The following is a 6,499-nucleotide window of genomic DNA, read 5'->3' on the forward strand; positions in this document are numbered from 1 at the left end:
CGAGGACGAAATATCTTTTTTTCAAAATGGAGGGGTATTGTTATAGAGCAACAACGTGGACTATGTTTTATACAATTTTATACATTTTTATACTGTTTCAAATAAAGACAATTCATACATTTAATATATTTGTATATTAAACGTTATTTTATAAAGTCATTTGTTACATGGATATCTGGCCAAGGTAAACACACCTCACAAACATAACATATATCCCATCACTTCTCTCTGTTTGTTAGAACTACCGCTGCATAAGCAGATAATTAGCATATCCGGCCATCACTTCATTGTCAGCATCCCGTTATCTTCCGGTTAGGCTTGTGAGATCACTGCTCACTTCATTGTTTGGGGTTTTTCCAAATTACCTTTGTCAGTCTCTGTGACGTTACACATGCCTACGGCGTAAATATGCCATGCTACTGTATTGTCTCAATTTTGCTGTTACCAAAGCGTCATTGTGAAACATTGCCGCGGGTCTTACCCCAACAGGTTTGACTGCATGTCCCTTGCTTATAAATACTGCGGTAGCATCCCAATAGCTTCACTCTTGAACTGCAGTCAGTCTTGTTGGTCATATTTTGTTATTGTTTAGTTAAGACCTTGCATTTTATTTTTCATGTATTACTTGACTTGTATTTAATGTATGAAAGGTTACTAAATTGATGTTGGACTTGTACCTTGATTATTTTGAACTTTCTATCACCATACTTACTCACTCTACATGAAAGCACAGGTCTCAAGCAGTTATAATCTAGTTTAGGTGTGTATGTATGCTTGAAGTGATGGTGGATCGAGATGAAAGAAAGAGCTAGTTTCACTTCCATACAGGCAGGTGTGGCAGTTTGTAAGGATAGCAGCAACTTTGTAGTATTTACCAACTGGCTGCAAATACAGTTTTTGGTTCTTCTTGAAATCTAGAAATGCAAATAGTGTGAGCAACTTGCCAAAAGTCCACTCAACACAGACTCTGACGGCTGACATCTTCTTGTTGAATAGAGCTTGATTAGCTGTTATCACGCCTCCCCTGTATGGCGCTATTATGTAAGGTGAAATTGGATACGCTGGGTCACCATATACACAAAACTCATCATTGTTTCGAGGTGTCATATTCTCTGACATGTCCTTTTCAACCCCGCTTTCTCTCAACATACCAGCATCATGGCGTCGGCCTTCAATGGGGCCATAAAAATTGGCTATCATTCTATTGGGTGTTACTATACTCTGGTACTTCAAACCATGTACACGTTTATGTCCATTGAAAACGATTTTTTGGTTTTGTTGAGGCCGCACAGTACCATCAATAAACTCCCAGCAGTTAGTGAGAGGTGAACCTTGGTTATGAATGGATCGAGACATATCTTCCAGATGATCATGTGATAGTCAAGGTTTGTCCAGATTGTCTAGTAAATGACTGTGCATGTCATAAATGTAATTTAAAACAGTATTACAAATGTGCCGCAATTCTGAAGTCGATCTGCCCAAAAGTGCTTTAAGTCTTCAAGCCGATTTGGATAAGAGAGTCTTCTAACGAGCATGCACAGACCATCAATGCCTGAACAAGTTGTACGATTCGAGCAATGGCATTGGTCAGTTAGCAGTAGGGTGTCTTTAAGTTTGAGTAAATCTTCTCTAGTAAATCTGAAGCACTTACGGCACTGATCGTCATGGAGTTCATGTAATTTGATATATCTGTCGGACAAAGTATCATCTTCTTTCAAAGCAGAAACAACAAAAGATCATCGTTATCTTCCACGGCAGCCAAAAGATTTATATTTATATTTATATTTATAGTTTTTTAGTCGGAAAATTTGACCAATCAAAAGTCGTTTTACATATACCAGCACATGTACCCGTACACATAAGATTTACTCACGGTCACTAAAGTTTGGTAGCGTGTACGTGTACGTGTACGTGTAAGCTACACGTAGGCGTACATGTACTCGTAGCGCTGCTCAACCTCTCAATTGTTTAGTTTTAAATAACTTGTGAGATACAGGGAAACGACCCGATCTCAGTTCCAGAGCTACACTATTATGAACGGGTCGACTCTATATATACCAAAGTAAGTGTCTGTTCAATTGTTTTACAAATGCAATGAATATTTCAGCTGTAACGGTTGAATAGGGCCCGTAAGTCTCGCGAGGCGCTACTTCCGCTACTAGATTTCCGGTGACAAGCGAGTTCTGGTGCCAAATTGCGCGACCGCCAAATATCACCTTACTAGACCGGACCAAGTGTACTACCAAGCTTGGCTGTCACAGCTGGCGACAGTCGGAATAACTGGATCATTTTGGGAAGATAAGATCGAAAAATTATTATTCCTTCAAGGTTTATCGGTTCCTTACTGACAACCGACAACCATGAGTCAATTCGAAACATATGAGTACCTTTCTTTAGCTATAATATATTTTTGACAACCAGTGCAGTTCTATCGCTAAACGTGTTTCTTTTCAGTATCGCGGACAGTGTTTGTCAGAAAATATATTTCGGGAATCAATGACATGGTTAACGTAAAATGTATTTGAGTAAACATTATTTATTGAATTAATAAAACTATTAATTAATACACTGCTATTCATAAAAGAGTCATATGTTACCAACTTTATCGAGTTGATGTTCTATTCATATTTGGCCACATTGACTCTGTCATTTCCATTTTCACTTAAAGTATGTAATTTCCAAATTAGAATATTTTTGTTTGTTTTATTTGTTATTTATTTTCGAAATACATTTGTTATGCTGCAGCAATATTTTCAGTAACTATTTCAAATTAAAAACTATTTTCTACATATCAATATTTATATTAGTTAGGAACTATTTAATAGATTTAATCAATGGAGACAATTGGCTTTTATATGCAATGTAAAATGCATGTGTAAACTAGTTGGTAGGCTTAACATACAATTTTACTCTCTTCCAAGTCTAAGGGATGACTGTATGCAAGTTCAGGTGACAGAATGACTCAAAGATACAAGAAATAAATTGTTTCTTGCTTTGCAAATGTGAAAGAAAATGCATTATAAATTTTACTTTGGATAGATGACAGGGATCTGCATGTGCCAAATTGTTTCTTTGCCATGCTGTAAATATATTGATAATGATATATTGAATAAATAACATTATTTAAAAAAAATATAAATATATGAAATATATGAATTATGTAAACATTATTTTAGTGGGGTGATATATAAAAACTGGTGGTTGGACAATAATAATTACACTTTGTACTAGATGTCTTGGATGTTGTGAATTATGTACTATGATCTACAGTACATGCGTGTTACTTAGTTCTTGGTTATGCGGGGGTGAGGTTATGCTGTGCTGTAAGCAAATTATGAAGCAGCACACAGCACCTTCAAGTCACAATTGGCCAAAATGCAAGACCAAACATACTCAAATATGGAGTAATCACTCAAAGACATTTCCTGTATTGTAACATATACTGACCAATACATGGGGAAACTAAATGTGCATATATACTATGTCATGACTGCAGATTCTGCAGACACTGGCTGATAGCAACATGATTACTTGTCATGAAACATAGGGTTTTTCACCCATTTTACGTAACTTATATATTCCAAATATTCTGCCAATGAGGTTGGTAACCCGGGTTCCATTCCCCACATGGGCACATTGTGTGAAGCTCATTTCTGGTGTCCCCCGCAGTGATATTGCTGGAATATTGCTAAAAGCGGCGTAAAACCCAACTTACTCACTCACTCACTCACTAACTTCTCACGGAATTATCTGAGAGTCCCAAGATGTCACAAGAAGTTCCACAACACCTTGCTGGTGACAAGCATTCCCTGTTCACGAAAGTGTCCAAAGGATGATGTGTAGGGCTTTAATATGTTTTATAACTGTACATACAACACTTCAATGACTTGATGTTTCTTCATTGGCAATGTATTCCTTGAACACCAGATGTTAAAGAAATCTGAAGATCTGTTTCAGTTTGTGTTGCTCTTGATGTCAATGGTAATTGTGGTGAGGTATTCCTCCTTCTTTCTCCCCTTAAAGATGTGCATCTGTTGCAACTGAAAAAATACATAACACATGTGAGACCAAGTATGATATACTTAAAAAAACAGTTCCTTACAGTGTTGACATCAAGATATTATTGATGAATAAAGCATGTGAATGTTATGTTTACCTGCAAATGCTGCACCATAAACAAATACTAAATAGGTTTGTAATAATCAAGCTCATATTACAGAATACATTTGTGAGAGACACCTATTGAGAGCTATTGGCATTAATCAAAGTGTGGATATAATCATCATTGTTTACACGCTATTAAATTATTATTTAATTCATTACATTTTTTTTTTAGAATTACACCTGGAATTTCATTGCGCATAAAGTTATCTCCTGGATAATTCCAACTGCAAGATACTTTATGTATTAACACAGTTCCCGATAAAATGTTTTATGCACAACTTTACAAAGATTAATGTCATTTTTTAATCAGTAGGACTTTCCTTTCCAAGAAAGGAGTATAATGGTATAAAAAGTTGGTTGTTGTTGAACTGAAAAACTCGAAGCAGATTTACTTTAGAATTACAGACCAGTGTCCAACTTGTCATTCATTTCAAAGGTGCTTGAAAGGATTGTTGCTGCACGACTACGTGATCATGTTCTTACGAGTGGAAATGCTGAAATCACGCAGTCTCCGTACAGGCGCTTTCATAGCACAGAGACTGCTTTTGTACGAGTTCCAAATGATATTTTGCATTCCGTACACAAAGGAGGAGCAGCGATTTTAGTGTTACTTGACCTCTCACCGGCATTTCACACTGTCGACCAGTCAATTCTAATGGCGCGACTGAAGCACAGGTTTGGTGTAACTTCAAGTGCTTATTCCTGGCTGCAATCGGAAGATATCAAGCAGAAGAAATCAATAACTGTCTTTCACAAAACGTGCAATTCAAATACGGCGTCCCTCAAGGTTCTCTTTTCGGACCGCTGCTATTTACAATATACACCTCACCTCTGGGTTATATTGCTAGATGCCATGAGTTATCTGCCCATTTCTACGTAGATGATACGCTGTTATATCTGGCATTCCAAGACAAGACTGAACTACTTGTGATACGTGCAAAATCAGTACAACACAAACTCAGTCTCCCAACCCTGAATATTGGATGAAATCCCATCAAGCCAAGTAAAGACGTGAGGGAACTTGGAGTTATTGTTTGATTCAACCTTCAGCTATGAGCTGCCAGAAACCTTACATAAGTATCAGAAATATCACCAGATCAGATGCATTGATAACAAAACTGCAGCAACGTTAGTCAAGTCCTGTGTCCTATCACACCTGCACTATTGCAGTCTCCCTAAATGTCTCCTCAACAAGCAACAGCATGCTCCTAATTCAGCCGCAAGACCCATTACAAGGACAAGAAAACTTGATAACATAAGCCCAATTCTCCGTCAACTCCATTGGTTGCCTGTATCCAGCAGGATTCGGTACATGATCCTCCTTGTGTTCAAAGCAAAGCGTGGTCTTGCACCACAGTATTTGCAAGGCCTTATAACCAGTTACATACAAGCAAGAACTCTTCGTTCGGGGGATCATAATCTTCTCTGTGTGCCAGCAACTACTCACAAAGCATTGTTTTGGAGACTGGTCCTTTGCAGCAGCAGCTAATCTTTGGAACAGTCTCCCCCATGACATCAGAGACATTCAAGATGTGGCCACTTTCCAGAAACATCTCAAGACATATATGTTCACCACAGATGGATACAGGACGTCACAGGTCAGAAAGGTACACAACCCATGTTTGTTCTAGTGCACTCATTAAGGAAACCTTTCATAAAATGAAAACCAAAGCACAGTTGATATAATGCGTGCAATGACGACATAGTCATGTGACCTGAATTGTATATAATGCTGAATGAACCCACATTTAAAAAAGACAGCGGTTGCCAGGGTGCGCGACCAACTTTGTTGAATAAAGAGAACTTTCTATACAAAATATCAATACAAGGTGCGACTCGAAAGTTCATAATCGCACAATGTTGACTAAAGTCTGCTGTATAAGGTTAGACATGACTTATCACAGTTCATGAATATGCCAATATGTCCTGGCTTTGGAATGTACAGGAAAGGACATGTGCAGCAGTTACACAAATAACAAGGGGAGATTTGGTCAGGTTAGGCATGTAATTACTTACAGTACAGTTTAGGTAAATGCCTTAATTGAATAGTGGTCTTGCCTAGCCAATTCATTCAAGTCACAACATCTGTTCAATCTATTTGTGACACACGCCTTTGCTTCACCGGTGAAGCGATACATTTACTGTATATATTACATTATAGGTAAGAATAGATGTTTTGTACATGTTTATCTTGTAGGTGGTTAAATCAAAGAGGTCATGGAACAGAAAGCATAAAGATGAAATCGTTCATAATATATTTATTAGAAACTAATGGGGTGGGTGAAATAAGCTGGCATAATGAGCATTCAAAGCAATGTCTCTCGATTCTTTGCCT

The sequence above is a fragment of the Haliotis rubra genome, unplaced genomic scaffold, assembly GCF_003918875.1.
Source record: "Haliotis rubra isolate DU_JTF1 unplaced genomic scaffold, ASM391887v1 Scf95, whole genome shotgun sequence".
In the NCBI taxonomy this organism is placed as follows: Eukaryota; Metazoa; Mollusca; class Gastropoda; order Lepetellida; family Haliotidae; genus Haliotis; species Haliotis rubra.